The sequence below is a fragment of the Cetorhinus maximus genome, chromosome 15, assembly GCF_964194155.1.
Source record: "Cetorhinus maximus chromosome 15, sCetMax3.hap1.1, whole genome shotgun sequence".
NCBI classification, from domain to species: domain Eukaryota; kingdom Metazoa; phylum Chordata; class Chondrichthyes; order Lamniformes; family Cetorhinidae; genus Cetorhinus; species Cetorhinus maximus.
This window is the reverse complement of record NC_135893.1, coordinates 66,340,005-66,356,854: the sequence shown is the minus strand read 5'-3', so window position 1 is coordinate 66,356,854 and position 16,850 is coordinate 66,340,005. Positions and strand designations below refer to the sequence as shown.

Here is a 16,850-nt window from a genome sequence, read left to right as displayed (position 1 = left end):
GGAAAGGTTGGACAGGTTGGGCCTGTATCGGAGTTTAGAAGAATGAGAGGTGATCTTATTGAAACATATAAGATCCTGAGGGGACTGGATAGGGTAGATACCAGGAGGATGTTTCATCTTGTGGGGAGATGTGAACTAGGGGATACAGTTTAAAAATAAAAGGTCTGCCTTTTAAGAGGGAGGTGAGGAGAACTTTTTTCTCTGTGGCTCATTAGTCTGTGGAATTCTCTTCCTAGAAAGCAGTGGAGGCTGGATCATTGAATTAATTCAAGGCAGAGTTAGATCATTTTTTTGATTAGACAAGGGAGTCCAGGGTTATGGGGGAGGCAGACATGGAGGGGGGAGACCGTAATCAGATCAACCATCTCTTATCAAGTGGACTGAATGGCTTACTTGTGCTAAATAGCTGGACATGTGTTCAACAGCAAGAAGGTCACTCCTACCTTAAGGAACACAAAAATCACAGAAATGTTACAGCACACAAGGATGCCGCCATTTGGCCTCGCGTGACTAAGGAAGGCTGAAAAATTATGGCCAGTGCTTCTGCAATTTCTACACTCTCTTCCTCTGTATCCTTGATGCATCTCATCCTGTCCTGGTGTCTTATCAACTTTTAAGAACTGACAACCTATCCAACACCTCCTCCCTATCAATTTTAAGCCCTTCTAGTGTCTGAATTACCTCCTCTTTCACCATGGCCTGAGTAGCATCTTCTCCCTTGACAAATGTAAAGTATTCATTTAATACCACAGCTATGCCCTCTGCCTCCATGTGTAAATCTCATTTTATGGTCCCTAATCAGCCGCACTCCTTTTACCACCCTTTAACTATTAATATGCTTAAGGACGACTTTGGGATTCCCTTTTATGTTAGCTGCTAGTCTCTTGTCATACCCCTTTTTGCTTCTCTTATTTGCTTTTTCATCTCCCCTCTGAACCTTCTATATTCATGGTGGTTCTCAATTGTATTTTCCACCTGACCTCTGTCATAAACATGACCTTTTCTTCTTTATCTTAATTTCTATCTCTTTTGTCACCCAGGGAGCTCTGGATTTGTTTGCCCTACCTTTTCCTTTCACGGGAATGAACCTTGACTGTGCTCGAAATACCTCCTCTTTGAAGGTAGCCCATTGTTCAGCTACTGTTTTTTTCTGCCAACCTTTGACTCCAATTTATTCAACCCAGATCCGTTCTTACTACATTGAAATTGGCTTTCCCCCAGTTAATTATTCTTACTCTGGGTCGTCCCTTTTCCTTTTCCAAAGCCAGCCTAAACCTTATGATACAATGATCACTGCCCCTACATGTTCTCCTCCTGATACTTGATCCACTTGGCCCACCTCATTCCCAAGAACCAGGTCCAGTGATGCCTCCTTCCTCATTGGACTGGAAACATACTGGTGTAGAAAATTTTCCTGAACACGCTCTAGGAACTCTTACCCCTCTCTGCCTTTTTCATTACTACTATCCCAGTCTATAGTCAGGCAATTTAAGTCCTCCATTATAACTAGTCTATAGTTTTTGCACCTCTCTGTAATTTCATTGCAAATTTGTTCCTCTACATCCTTTCCACTGGTTGCTCATTGTTGTCTATAGGCCACAAATGTATTGAACCTTTTTTGTTCCTTACCTCTAGTCAAATAGATTCTGTCCTTGACGCTCTGGGATATTCTCTTTCTCCAACGCTGCAATGCTCTCCTTAATCAATGCTGCCACCCTTCACCCTTTTCTTCCTTTGCTATCTTCCCTTGTATCTAGGAATACTTAACACCCTGTCCTGCATTTCTTTGAGCCAGGTCTCTGTTAAGGCCACAACATTGTATTTCCACAGGGAAATCTGCACCTGTAACTCACCAATTTCATTTACCACACTCCATGTGTTCACATACATACACAGAAACCCTGATTATGACTTCATTACTTTCTCACGTATTCTGACCCCACCTATTAACTTGCTACTCCTTATTCTAGTGCTAGCTATAAAAAGGGATCATCAGTGACTTACAGGTTAGTTGCTGGTTGCTTTCTTTTGGCTGCTGTTACCATTGTACAAGTGTTTGGAGCTTTCTATAGTTGTTTCAAGCTGCTAAAGTCAACAGGGAGTGGTGTACCAGGTGCTGAAGGACTTTGTCCTGACTTCCAAGGCTTCTGCACAATCCAGTTTCTCCCACTCATGAGTGCACTCCCCCTTAAAAAATTTCGCTGAGCAGACGGATGTGCACCCTACCCGCTCAAGCATAAAAGGACCGACGATGACGTCAGACGAGTGTCCTGACATCAACACACAGTCGTGAGCTGTTTCGGTTGGTGAGCACATGGAGGAGTCGGGAGAGTGCCTATTCAGGCCATTAAAACCTTAATCGAATTCAATTTTTCGCTGCCCATCCAACCTTACAGTTGGCGGGCAGGCAAAAGGGCCAAGCGACCTTTGGATTTTTTATGAAACCTCATCCACGGGCAAGATGAGGTTTCCAACAGGAATTAAAAATTAAAATTTTTTAAATTTTGAAACATCGGAGTCAACATGAGGGGGCATGTTTTTAACATTTGTAAATTCTTTATTTTTGATCTTAAAAATCTCCAGCACCCTGAGGCAGCTCTGTGCCTCGGAGCTTTCAGTGCGCACACCCGCACACACGCACAAACTTCCACTCTTAGTGCCAAGTTGGTGTGTGACCATAGACAGTGCATCATGTAGGACAATGCCCAGTATCCTGGCAACAATCACGATACCTTCATTCTATCACAGTTCACTGTGCCATCTGCATTTGAGCCACCATGGTAAACCAAAGCGGTGGCTACTGGGTGAGAGGCGCTATCTGGTGGTGACTTAGCTGACAGCTGTGTGCACGGTCCTCGCACACATACACACAATGAAAGCCGTACTGCCACACAATGTGGTAGAGCTGACTACTGTGTACTGAAAGAATGCATCTGCTGCTCTGGACCACTCTGGAGAAGCCCTGCAGTACTCGGTAGAGTGGGTGTCAAGATTTGTGGTGGTCTGCTCCACGCTCGCCATCATGAGGGGATAGCCCTTGCCACCAACTATAGGCCGAGCAGATGAGGAGGAGGAGCATGAGGAGGTGGAGAAAGAAGGGAGGAGGAAACCTAGACATCCCCTTCTACTGGAGCTATTCATTAAGAGCTTATTCAGCTGCAGTTCCAATAACCACAGCCCCAATTTCCCATTCACTAACTGTTCCACATCTTACCTCCCCTCTGGACACTGATGGTCAGTGACAATCAGTCACAATGCAAAAATAAAATCCACCGCAAAATAAATATTCCAAATTGTACGAATATTAACTCATCACTTTTGTGCATGCTCTTGGTGCCTGTCTTCTTATGTCTTCATCTAGCCTTGTGCTTCTCTTCAGTACTACCACAGTGGCTGCAGCATAGCTGCTGGAAGGCTGCCCACTTGCAGTGAGCAAGACACCAGATGGCCTTGGAGGACAACCTCAAGCAGCTCCAAAAGACCCAGCTTCAGACTATACCATCGCAGCATGGCTTGAGCAGTCTGGATTGACTGGTAACAGCAAGGGCACTGGTGGAGTGGCAAGGATGGGAGGACAAATGCTGTCATCCTGAGAGAGGACCGAAGATTTGTGTCCCACAGAGCCACACTGCCACTTCCCTGGGGCAGCATCTCAGCAATCCTAGTAACCTGTCAGAGACTGTGACACCCTGCAAGCCCCTTTAGATATGGTAATCCACAGCCATAATGGTAACAGTCTGAGCTTGCATTGCAGCACCCAAACATTGAAACTAGGTGACTGTCATGGTTGAATTACTGGCAATGTGTGCAAACTGGGAGGTGTGGATGTGAGGTTGGCAGCAATGCTCAGTGTATGAGGGTGAGGTGAAGCTATGAATGTTAGGTATGAGTTGTGTTCGATGAAGATTGTTACTTGGTGAGTGTAGTGAACTGTAGTGATGTAGTGAACTGAGCAGTTTCTGGGGCTAGTGGTGCGGTTGATAGGATAAAGCATTTAATGATGCATTCATTGACCTTGCTCACTTTTGTGAGGTCATTGAACTTCTTACAATGCTGCATCCAGGTCCTCGGGGCCTGACTCCTCGCAGTCTTCCATGGCTGCTCCCACTGCTACTTGTGTGTGTCTGGAGGACCCCAGCAGATACAGGACGTCTCTTCTGCTTTCCACCTCCTCCAGTGCAGCATCTAAAAACTTTGCAGCTCCTGCTGTCCCATGTTGCGCCATTATTCACTGCTAGGTCAAATTTACTTCACGCATGACTGCCAGTACTGCTCCAGGCATAATGGACCTCCTGTTTAAGAGGTGCATGCTGTCTGCAAACAGTGCAGGCTATCTTTAACTGGTGCCAGCAAGTAATGATTTTGGGCCCTGTGAAGATGAGTACAGCCAATGAACAGTGCAGGTAGCTCTAGCTGATTGCAGCAACCATTTAAAAGAAGCAGACAGCACATTACAGTAAATGACAGTGGATTTATTGAGCTTCGCAATTCCTGCACCTGTTTACAGGAACTATCTAATTTAGCACCTGATAACTGAACCAGCACCTAATTATTGTGCACATGCCATCATGTCTGATAAGTCTGTTTTTCACTGGTTAGCCACTTAGTCACCTTGTTAACAACATCCATCAGCTCTTCTCTTTTTTGGGAGGCGTCAGCTGTGGCTCAGTTCATAACACCTTCGCCTTTGAATCAAGAGGGTTGTGGGTTCATGTCCCACTCCCGGAAAACCAAGAACTGTGATTGTACTCGAAAGAAATTGCAATCTGTGACTGTTGGTAACTCGAAAGAGTTTCAAGGAATAGCCTTATTGACATTGTTTGCCTTGCCGGGGCAAGAGGGCATGAGGGTGTTGGGTCAGACCTTGGTGGCATGGGGGTAAGACCCTTGTGCTGGGGTGGGGGAGTTCCGTGGGAAGATAGGGGGAGTCCCATGGGGGCGTGGTGGTGGGGGGGTGGAGGAAGTTCCGTGGAGGGGGGAGGCCCGTGGGAGGGCTGGGGAAATCCCACGGAAGGGGAAGTAGTCGGGAGTTAGGGGAAGTCCTGTGAGGAGGTGGGGAAGTAGCCCCATGGAGGGGGGAGTAGCCCCATGGAGGGGGGAGTAGCCCCATGGAGGGGGGAGTAGCTCCATGGAAGGGGAGTAGTCGGGAGGGTGGGGGAGTACCCTGGGGGTGTGAGGGGAGTCTCATGGGGGAGAGGTCAGTGTGGGTCTGTACAGTAGTTATCCAGAAGCTAGAAGTAGTTTTAACTTTTTCTGGGTAACTATTGATGTAAGACAGTTGGAACCATCCGAAGTTCGCGATTTAAATTGCATTTCGGATGTTTCCCAGCGCAGGGCAATTGCTCATGGGAAGTTTGCACTTCGCGGGCAATTGCCTTGCAATCCTGACCTGGGATCTTCTGGTGGGAGAGCTTCCCAGAGCATCTTTGGGGTACCCCGCAGATACGACGCCCTGGAGCTCAGATGTTACAGCCCTCATAATTTCACAAATTAGCAAACCATAAAATCGTTACATCACAGAAGAAGGCCATTCGGCCCATCGTGTCTGTGCTGGCTCTTCTAAGGAGCAATTCACATACTGCCACTCCCCTGTCCTCACATCCCTGCACATTCCTCCTCAGACATTTGGAAAATTTAGAAAGTGTAGAAAAAGTGACAGCACAGAAGGAGGCCACTCTGCCCATCGTGACTGCCCGACTGCAAAGCAAGCCCCCCAGTCTAATACCATTTCTCAGCACTTGGTTCGTAGCCCTGGAATAAAATATGAATGACACATTAGTTAAGTTGAACCATGTAAAATCAAATGAAGCTACATTGAAATACACCACGCTGTTAATGTTTACTTCAGCTCTATTGTTCTGCCTTACACGTTGTTACAGTTGCAAGTGAATGTTCGCACCTGTGTGATGATTACGTCAGCCACCTAGTTGTTGTGTTTGAGCTGGGAAACGTGAACTGTTGAGAAAAGTGGAGGATATCACCAAGATTAAAGGGTCAGAGAGATGATGAGATATATCACAAAGTGGTATGTCAGTGGCATCAAGTTTGCACTGTTAAAAGCTCTGTGAATTGTAGGAGGAAGAGTTGATTAAGGTAATGATTTACCTAGCTTTGGTGTCCAAAAAGAATAAATTTGTTAGCGTAGGAGATAATAGGTTACGTCGTAATGTTCTATGAAAACAAGGAAGAGTTTTGGATGGTATACTTAGACACTAGAAAATAGTGAAAGGAAACATTAGAGAAGCAAAACAGTTGGCATTTTATTTTCAAGATTATCTGGGAACTATCCAGTAACTGCTTTCTGTTGAAGGAGGGAGTGGAAGAAGAACAAGGGAATTTTAAGTACGCAATTGTTATTTTTGGAGTGTGCATATTGATTTGAAAGCCAGGACCTAGCTGAGTAATTAGAGACTTCTTTGAACATAAAATAGTGAAACTAAATTTGTTCTGGAACACTTATTGACCAGCAGTTTTTTTTTTGAAATTGTGAAGCAATCAAGAAATGCCTGGAAGAACTTCCTGAAGGTAAAGGCGCCATAACATATACACACTCTGAGTTTAAAGGTGAAATCATCCTTGGGGTATGGGTTTTGGTAGCAATTAAGGCTGGCATTTATCAGCCAATTCTAGTTGCCCTTGAGAAGGTGATAGTGAGCCACCTTCCTGAATCACTGTGTTCTATGTGAAGACACTCCCACAGAGCTGTTAAGAGAGTTCCAATCTCCTTCCAGTGCACTGTGCCCTCATTGCTCCCAGTCTGTACCTGGAGAGGTAGATCAGCCCTTGTATCTCAACAGATATTTCCATTATTAAACAACGGTTTCCGTCTCTGTCTTTTTTTTTAAAAGTACCTTCTCATTTCAGACATGGTCAGAGTAATATGGTCACCCGTGGTCAATTCCCATGATCAAAAAGCGTGGCTGTCACAAACTATACAATATCAAATCAAAACCCTGGAACTCCCTCCCTGACAGCACTGTGGGTGTACCCATACCACAGGGACTGTAGCGGTTCAAGAGGGCAGCTCACCACCTGTGATGACTCGAAGGAGCAGACAGGTTTCATCAAGAAACAGTTAACTTTATTACAGAGAGGTTTACAGGTGCTTTCATGCTCGACCAGGAAGCTCACAGGAAGCTCCGCCCATCCCCCCCACCCCACCCAGCAGATCGCCCACGCTAAAAGCTCACTGGTCAGAGCCCCCGCAGTACATCACGTGATCCCCGATTGATAGAGGGAATGGACTAAACCCCCCAATTACCACACCACTGCCTTCTCAAGGGCAGTTAGGGACAGGCAATAAATGCTGGCCTAGCCAGCGATGCTCGTATCCCATAAATGAATTTAAAAAACAAATAAAAGTTGCAGTAAGGACTCCACTCACTACTGAGGGAAGTTTCCTGCTTTGTCCCAATGTCAGCAGCGACCATGAAAAATAGTCACCACAGCACTCAGGGCTGCCATGCAAGCATTCCTCTATTCTCGCCAACAGCCAAAATAAAAACTGGTGGCTCGCTTGATAACTTTGTGCCAGTGACACTGGCCCTGCCAACCACCTCCCTTTCCTCAATAACAGCTTGGTATGGGTGTTTTCAAGTTGGTTGTCATTTTTCTAAACAAGGATTTTTAAAGTGAGTTGCTGTTGAGACCTTAACAGCCAGAGTAGTTATTATTTTCACCCCCTCCCCTTTTGTAGTGCAATCGTGCAGCATAGCCTCACCAGCCGATACAAAAAGCAAGCAACACAGCTGGCCGCCAGAGCATGCGCAACTTCCTGAGGTGGTGTGAACTCTGATTTCCACACACCCCGCGCCCCCACCCTGCCCCTTGCTTCCCAGTTTTTCTCAGGGTGCTCCACGCCTCTGGTCACGAATTCCATGTGGAACATCAAAGTGTTTTTCGTTAGTTCCTGTCTGCCGCCCTGGAGCGAGTCTCTTCCTAAGGCCTCGGGGACTGTACATAATTCAAGATAATCATCCACTGATTACCTTAACTGGAAAGGTAAGTCCAAAAACAACAGGCTTAAGCCAAAGTCAAGAACTTGGCTGTGGATGTGGACCCATATCCTCTGTGTCAAGTTTTAAACATTGTCACCTCAGTGTGGCCTGTCTTGCTCATGCTGCACCTTCTACTAAACTTTCTAATTAAGGGATACGTGGTGGTGTTTTGTTTTAGAATATTTAATTGTCACTTTTTTTGTTCTTTGAAGTTGTAGATTTTTCTTAGTGATTTCAGATACTAAGCTGTAGATCTTGTTGCCAAAACCACTTCCGAATCAACACCCATCTGTAGTTTAAACCACCCATCTCCCTTTGCTTTATCTCACAGTGCTCATCGTAACAGCCAAGGAGTACTACCATGAATCTTTTCAATGTTTTCTTTTTTAATTTTTGCAAGTTCAGGATATCGAATGCCTCCAGGTTCAATGTGACCCTTGATAAGCGAGTTAGCCACCATATTACAAAGCCATTTTCAGAGGTCATAAAACTGGAAACTATGGTTTAATAAGCATACATGTGTCGGCAATTACACAATTGCAAAGAAAAATTACAATTTGACTGTCGGAAGTAAAAAGAGATTGTACATTATAAAATGTTGGCAAAAAAGCAGTAGAATAAAGTTGCAATAAATTAGCAAGATGCAAAATTGAATTTTATTGAACCCTAGTTTAACTTTCTTTTCCCCCCCCGTTTCTCTTCAGCTAGAATGTACTGCTCAGGAGTGTTGCTTGTGCCTCAGTTGGTAGCACAAGTGTCTCTGAGACAGAGGGTTGTGGGTTTAAGTCCCACTCAGTTGGTTTGAACATAAGGGTCTAGATTGACACTGCAGTGCAATACTGAGGGAATACTGAATTCCAGCAGTGCTGCTTTTTCAGGTGAAATATTGCACTAAAGACCACCTGGCTTTCTGAATAAATTTTCTAGAGCTAGGGCTGGCTCATACGCTGAGTACGGGCTCCCCGCAGGTATATTGAACAGGGCAGCACACCCTGGCCTTGGAGTAGGGTAAATGAGGCAACATCATGGCTCTCGCTAGAAACCTGACATGTGGCTGTTGGACAGAAGGATGGGAGTGGGCCCCAATGACCCTGGTGAAATACCTTGACAGCGCGCACTAAGCGGAATCGCCCCAGATTTGCACTAAGTGCGGTAACAGGCTTTAATTATGCATTCCTGGGAAACATGCTGTTTCCATGGCAGCTGGGCTCTCATTCATCCAGCACGCCATCCCCTCACCGCTTCATCATGCCGGGCACCATATTTAAAGTCCAGCCACGCACAAACCTCTCAGTGCTTCCAGCCCATGACTGCTACACGGAAGAGATGGCCCAGAAAGGCAAAAAAAGGCATCTCCCAAGTTTAGTGATGCTTCCCTCGAGCGCCTTTTGGATGCTGTGGAGGCCCACCATAATGTCCTCTACCCCTGCCCTGGCCACAGGAGAGGCAGCAACATCACCAATCCAGCATGGGAGGCAGTGGCAGCAGCAGTCACCGCCAACGCCCTGCAAAAGAGGACAGCCACCCAGTGCCACTACGGGATGAATGGTCTCATCTGTTCTTCCAGGGGTAAGTCACTCTTCTCATCAGTCTCACACTCACAAACCCATCACACATCCACAGGGATCTCACATCTCAAGGGGCAACACCATTAACTCACACACACACCTCATATCTCCATCAGGCTCATATCCACTTGATCTTTTATCCTCATCCCATCCATGTCTCCGCTCATCACACAAATATTCCACGCAGTGCCATGTGTCCTGCTCACGCTTCTCCCAAATGGAAACAGATGGAGAGAGTCTGCTCAAATTAGCAGGGAGAGCTCCCAAACCAGGGGTGGAGTGGCCCACATTAGGCTCACTTTGAGGAGCGAGCCATTGTGCTGACTGGTGAGGATGTGGACTGTGCCTGCGGCGACAGTGATATCGGTGGCGAACACCCACCTGAGGATCCTGCACCACATCATCCCTATCTCAACGCAAATGTGAGTGCTCTCTCTCCTGCTTTTGAGTCTGCTGCCATGCACTAATTATCTCTACTGTGGTTCACAGGGAGCTCTGCAAAGCAACCGACACCCTCAGCCAGCCAGTCCCTCAGCTCCATCCACATCCTCACCTCCAGCCAAGAGGGCTTCTCCTCCATTGAAGAGCTGGAAATTAGCAGCCTGGAAGACCTGTCACAATGCTTACCCACACCCTGCACCAGTGTAGAGACACACACCTCTGTGGGATCTAGAGCAGGCTAAGGTTCACAAATCTGGTGGTCATCGCATGGACACATGTCCACAGCAGGAGGAGGCAGGTTCAGCCGAGCTCCCTGGCACTCGGAGGACTGCTGGAGAAGAGACATCTGTGAGGTTCAAGTCAGATGACGAGCCTCTGGGTTTGGCCTTCCAACTCATCGTGGAGAGTCAGCAGAAGGTGTGGGAACGCCACACAGAGCTGTTGGAAGCCCTCAACAGAGTAGCACACGAGGTGGAGCAGTGTGTCCGACTACTTTCTGATGAAGTGGTGCCCACGTGCGTGTATGGAGGTCTCATGAGGAGGATGGTGGATGCCATAGAGGCCCTGGTCCAGCAGAACGTGGAGATGTGCGCAGACCTGGCAACGCAAGATGGAAATGGGGCACCTCAACACCCCCCAGGTGCTCCTCCCCCTCAAGCAGTCAGGCCGGGGCACTCAAAGGGAGGAGGAGCTGCAGCTGGACACCCCTGGGTCATCCACTCAGGAATCAGAAGCTGTCCTCTCCCTCCGGGTCCCCTTTGCCTGTGACCCCCTCAACCTCGTCCTCTGGCACTGCAGAGGGAGCAGCTGGCCCACGAGTGATTCTGGAGGGAGAAGTGTGTGTGTAGCAGAGACTTTCAGAGCATTTGAGCAAGCACGTTCCCTCGCACGCGAACCCTTCCTCCATCACACTCATCCCAATATCCTGAGCATTTCCAATGCTGCCTGCTGGGGTTTGCTTCCAGTTGTCTGTCTGAGCTGACCTGCATCCCCGCCCACCCACTGATCACACTCCCATGCAGCACCTGATTTTGCCCACCATGACTCTCATTTCATTTTCGATTTGGACAACATGGTGCTAAAACGGTTTTACTTGCTATCTTTTACCCTCCCTGAATCATCCATTTCCTTTCCCCCATCCCCTGGCACGACCTTTCACCTCCCCTCCATGACCTACCAGCCACAACCCTTTTCCCTCAAGGATGTCCAGGTGAACGTGCACGTTCATTTCCTTCCTGAAAATCCCACTCTCATCCACATTAACCTCCACAACCACCTCCTTCCCACTCCCAAGGGTCATGCCTGCCTCCAAGTCCCCACCAACCACCCTCACTGTCCCATCTATCACTACCGTCAAATCCTCACCCTCCCACCCTACCGCCTCACTCTGCCCCCGGTCATTCTCACTATTCCCTCATACCACGCCCACCCTCAGATCACTCCCTAATAGGCAGTCACGGACCCATCAGACCCCTCCCGTGCACATTCACCTGGATACCCCTCCCTCCTGAACTCCATCCTCCGAATTTTTAAATAAACCAGACTAGACTGATTTCCAAATGAGGAGTGAAATATTACACCTGGCTAGGGCAAGTTAAGAACAGTCTTTATTTTCCCAAAAATTGCTGGTAAAATTGGTACTATGAGAGATTTTTATTATTAGAAAGGTAAAGTCCAAAGACATTGTGAAACAATGAAAATTTGCATTCAAAGGGGAAAATATGGATAAAGGAGAGAAGGCTGCGTGCAAGGGAAGGCATTCTAAGATCTAAAGTGCGAAAAGCCTTCAGCATCTACACCTGAAGCTGCTGCCTACAAAGAACTGGAGTTAAGAAAACTCACTTTGAATTGGATTGTTCAGGGTATTGTGTTTCTTTGCCTGGGTCTTTTAAAATCTATGTGTCTTACTGTTGCCTTAATGAAAGTGTAACTGGGAGTTAGATTAACTACGGGATTTAGAAGTATCATAGTAGTGGTCTGTGTCCGCGCGTGTTTAACATTATTTCTTCTGTTAGTAAAGGTTTGATTTAGTTTTGTAAGAAATCTATAAGACTCGGTGGTCTTATTACTACTGAATTCAAGGCCCGCATCTAGAAATGTATACAAATTGCAAAACAGTTGTGGCAGTTGTTTCAAGTTTCCCTTTGGGATTTGAGCAGCTCAGTATTTACCATCGGCTGTGCCATAACACTTCCTGACTCCTTCAGACACCCTTGCTACTTCCGCCACCCTTAGTCCTTCCCTGCTCCTGACTCCTGACTCCTTCCTCCAGCCTCACTCCTTCCTCCAGCCTCACTCCTTCCTCCAGCCTCACTCCTTCCTCCAGCCTTACTCCTTCCCCCTTCCTGACTCCCTCATTGAATTTTATTTCTTCCTCCAGCTTTATTCCTACCACCTTCCCAACTCCTTCCTCCATTCCTACTTCCTCCCCTCTCGCACTCCTTCCTCCCCCTAGACTCTATCCCCTCTCCGCACTCCTCCTCCACTCTGAACTCCTTCCTTAATACACTTACCTCCTCAGTTACCATCTTCTCTCCCCCACCCCCCAACCCCGCCCCACCCAACACCTTCATTTCCCCCCTCCCAACCTCACCCCTCTGACACTTATATTCCAGCCCCACCCCCCCCCACCAACCTCACCCTTCCCCCGACACCTCTTCCTCTCCCAGTCAGTCCTCGGCCTCCCTCTCCCACCTTTTCAACCAACTTCTGTGAGCTGCTTTGCAGCAGAGCCACGTTCATGAGAATCTACCCAGCGTTCCATGTGTTCTGCGCTGCCGTGATTTCCCACCTATGTGGTGGATGATCCAGCGGCGGTGGGGGAGGGGTGATGGAGGTGGAATGACTCCACCAGGCTAGCCTTATAATGATGTGCCAATGTATTACAATGAGGTTCCTGATGTCCGATGACGGGGAACACGGCCCACCATCGACGGGCTCAGTAGACGGTCACAAACCGGTTTCACGCCGTCATGAAGCCGATTTTTGGCCTTTTCGTCATATGATCCGCTCATGCCACTGAACAAGCCCAACGCCAGCAGGCACAGAAAATTCCGCCCACTGCCCAAGTTACATGAAGATTAGCCACTTGGGTCATTTTACTCGTAAGTTGAGATGGTATGTCCGACAACAACAGCAACAATTTGCATTTATATAAAGCCCTGTCCACATTAAAATGTTCCAAAGTACTTCACAGGATGTTTAGTGAACAAAATTTGACACTGAGCTACCTAAAGAAATATTAGGACAGGTAATGAAACACTTAATCAGAGAGAGAGGTTTTAAGGAGGACGTTAAAGAAGAAGAAAGGCAGAGAGATTTAAAGAAGGAAGTCCAGAACTTAGGGCTTAGACAGCTGAAAGCATGGCTGGTGTTGGTGGAAAAAAGGTTAAAGAGGCCCGAACTGGAGGAATGCTAAGATGTCGGAGGGTTGTAGGATTGGAGGAGGTAACAGAAATAGCATAAGGGTATGGAGGGTTTTGAACACAAGAACGAGAACTTCAGGTTAGAAGGGGAGAAACTTAAATAGAAATCATTTTTTTTTAAAAAACATTTTATATCTCTACCCAGTTAAACTGATCATCTCTATACCATCACAGGCATCCATGGAATGTTCAAATCATTCCTAAGTTGGCCAGGTTCGAGGTGAAAATGTATGTCAAGCACTTTTCAGCGAAATATGTCCGGAAAAAGCAATGGGAACAATGCAAAATATTCTGATTAGCCCGTAGTTAAGCCACTGTTCCGAAGTGACGTTTTGTGCATTCTAGGTGGAGAATGGTGAATCCAAGTTATTTTTTGTTTCTTTATTCTTTCACGGGATGTGTGCATCACTGGCAGGGCCAGCATTTGTTGTCCATCACTAATTGCCCTCGAACCGATTCGGTTGTTCGGCCATTCCAGAAGATAGTTAAGAATCAACGACATTGTGGGTCTGAGGTCACCTGTAGGCCAGACCAGATAAGGATGGCAGATTTCCTTCGTTAAAGCACATTATTGAACCAGGTGGGTTTTTACAATAATTCATAGTCTTCATAGCCACCATCACTGAGACTCGCTTAGTATTCCAGGTTCATTCATTGAGTTTAAATTCCACTAACTGCAGTAGTGGGATTTGAACCCATGCCCCCAGAGCATTAGTCTGAGCCTCTAGCTTACCAGCCCAGTGATATTACGGCCATGCCATGTTGGTGACATCTGCGTCAGATTCTGAGAGGTCCAGAAGTGGCAGTTAAAAAAAAAAAATGTTGGTGGCCAGCAGTACAAACAGCAGTGAAATCTCTCGTATGCCTAATAAAGCATTTGAGACTCGATCAATAATTGAAAATGGTTTGGAACTGGAATAGTAAGAGATACAATTGGAATCTCGATTAGATTACTACTTAGCAATCCATCCAATATTGTCTGGTTCTGTAAATGACGTGGAGTGCTTCTCACCATCATCTCTGAAACATCTATTTTTCTCATTCAACATTTGGGTTAGATATATAAATCGCCGCCAAATCCAAGTTGGCTTTACAGCTAATAAAAAGATGGGTTACAATGGACCGAATACCCTCCTCCTATGCTGTATGATTTTATGATTCGAAGAAAGGTTTTAATAGAGGTGTGGTGTTTGTTTTTGTTGAAAAGGGAAAATAATGGACATTGTGTAAATCGCCATCAAAGTTGAAAAGAGAAGGACAGAAGGTGAAATAAGTCGTGGAAGTGGTTGGGTGACACCAAACTTAGCTTGTGAATTGTAATCAGAATAAGAGACTTGAGGGCGGTTTGAAGTTTTAAAGGTTTTGAGAGTTCGAGTGAAAGGATGAGCTCTGGGTCTTAATTTCACCAATTTTAACTGTGGGCCGCACAAGAAATGGAAGGTCAGGGGGCAGTGACTATATTGTTATTGGTAAAATGGGAAGAAGGTTTGCAGTGTGGGAGAGTGTAAGTTAGCGATGAGAGAAGGATCACAATTAAACATCGAGGATCTTTTCTTGTACTCTGATCAAGAGTTTGCGAGGAAAGCCTTCCCAGATCTGGAAGCAGTTATTCAGGTTTTGGACAGTCCTACCTCAGGGTGGCTGAGGAAATAAAGAAGTCCTTCACTTGCTGGAGGAAAGTGAGCTTCTTGGAAGAAGTTTTTGCCTTGGAAAAGATGTGGGAGTTGCATTTGAAACGAGAGGACATAATGACGCCAAAAGTGCGAGGTGGAGAAAAACAACACATGCAGTGACTGAGTGCACATAGAGCACTTGTTGAACACAATCATTCTTCCTGGCCTGCTGAAGATTTCAATATGTCGAGGCACATTTAGTATGTGGCCCGAGCAGGAATTTAAAAAAACATCAGAATTATATCAATAGCTTTTGAGTGATTTTACCAGCCCATTGGAGACGGGTTGGGAGGTGGGCACGCTGGTAAAATGGCGGTGGAAGGCATCAGGAGGGGAGCCCAACATCTTCCTGCCACCAGGGCATATTACCAGCAACTGGAACCTCAGCACCAGGCTGCCTATTGTGCCAAATAAGTGCTAATTTGAGGACCACCTCCTAGCACCGATGGCATTTTACCAGAATGAGAAGGGTCTGCTGCCGTGTGGGAAGACTGAGAGTTATATCCTGATGGCCTCCCATCAGGAACCTGTATGGCTGCTCCATGATCCACTGAGGGAGGCTCTCCCCACCCTCGCAATGGCAGTGGTCACCCCTGTGGCTACCTGGCCGCTGCTGGAAGGTGGAAGGCCACCTCTGACAGCGCACTGCTGAACTACCAGCTCTCTGGGCCAGCAGCCCAGGGAGATGGGGCTGCTGTCATTTTATTTGACAATTCTAACAAATAACTCAATAACAGCAAGAGGGTCCAGAAAGAAAAGCTCACCTAAACCAGATGGGCAAGGCTTCGGGAAACTGACTCCCATTTACATCTCTCCCGTACTGCCACCCAGATCCCAAGCAAGCAAATCAGTATCCCTCAGCCAGACTCCAGAAGCCCACTGTGTATAGCCTTACCCATCCGCAAATGCCAACTTTCATTTTTAGTGCTGCTTTCTTCCGAAGGAACAGCCTCCTGTTAACCTGGCCTCTCCTCCGGTGGGCTGGCAGAGTACAGTGGAGCATCCGACACACAGCACTACAGTCTGTGCGTGGCTGAACACAATAGTGATTTTGTAGCAACCAGGGCACTTGACGCCCATGGAAGTAGGATTGAGACTTTGCACCAGACGCTTCTTCCTGTGTTTCCTCTTCTCCTCGGGAGACGGATGCAACAAACCTTTTGCCAGAGGCATCTTTAGCGTAGACTCGCTCGCGTGGCCTCAATTGGACAGTACAGCCTCTTAATTGGCCATGCCAGTAAATTGTTGCCCAGCATGCTGCCAGCTGCCTGCATGGGCTTGGGTCCCGCCTGCAGTCCCAGCAGTGGGACTCCTCAACGTGCTAGGAAAATCCATCCTAATGTCTTCAGATAATCCCATAAAGAATGAAAGGGGAGCAGGTTGGCAGAGTACAAGCCAAGTTTATGCAACCTCTCCTTGTAAGTTAACCCTTTAAGCCCCAGTAGTGTCCTGTTGTGTTATTATTTTGCATCCAGAAGGAACGTAGCAGAGAGTCTGAAACAAAAGCAGCCATTACATTGCCACACCAACTGGAGTGTTTATTGAATATGACACCGCCCATCACTTTACTTGCTTGTAAGGCCCTCTCCTGAATATTTTCAACTGTAACTCTGTGTGCAGGATTTTAAACATAGGAGTTTCATCACTTACGGGACAAGAGATGCTGTATCATGTATCTGGACTGAAGAAACACTATTGCATTGGTATATCAGTGCAATTTCTTGCATTGTGCTGTGTACTCAATGA

At 46.8% G+C, this 16,850-nt stretch overlaps 1 pseudogene; it reads right to left on the bottom strand.

Annotated features, from left to right (window-relative positions):
• Positions 1 to 15,989: 15,989 nt before the first annotated feature.
• On the bottom strand, positions 15,990 to 16,277 carry LOC144691223 (small ribosomal subunit protein eS27 pseudogene; annotated as a pseudogene).
• Between the last annotated feature and the right edge of the window lie 573 nt (positions 16,278 to 16,850).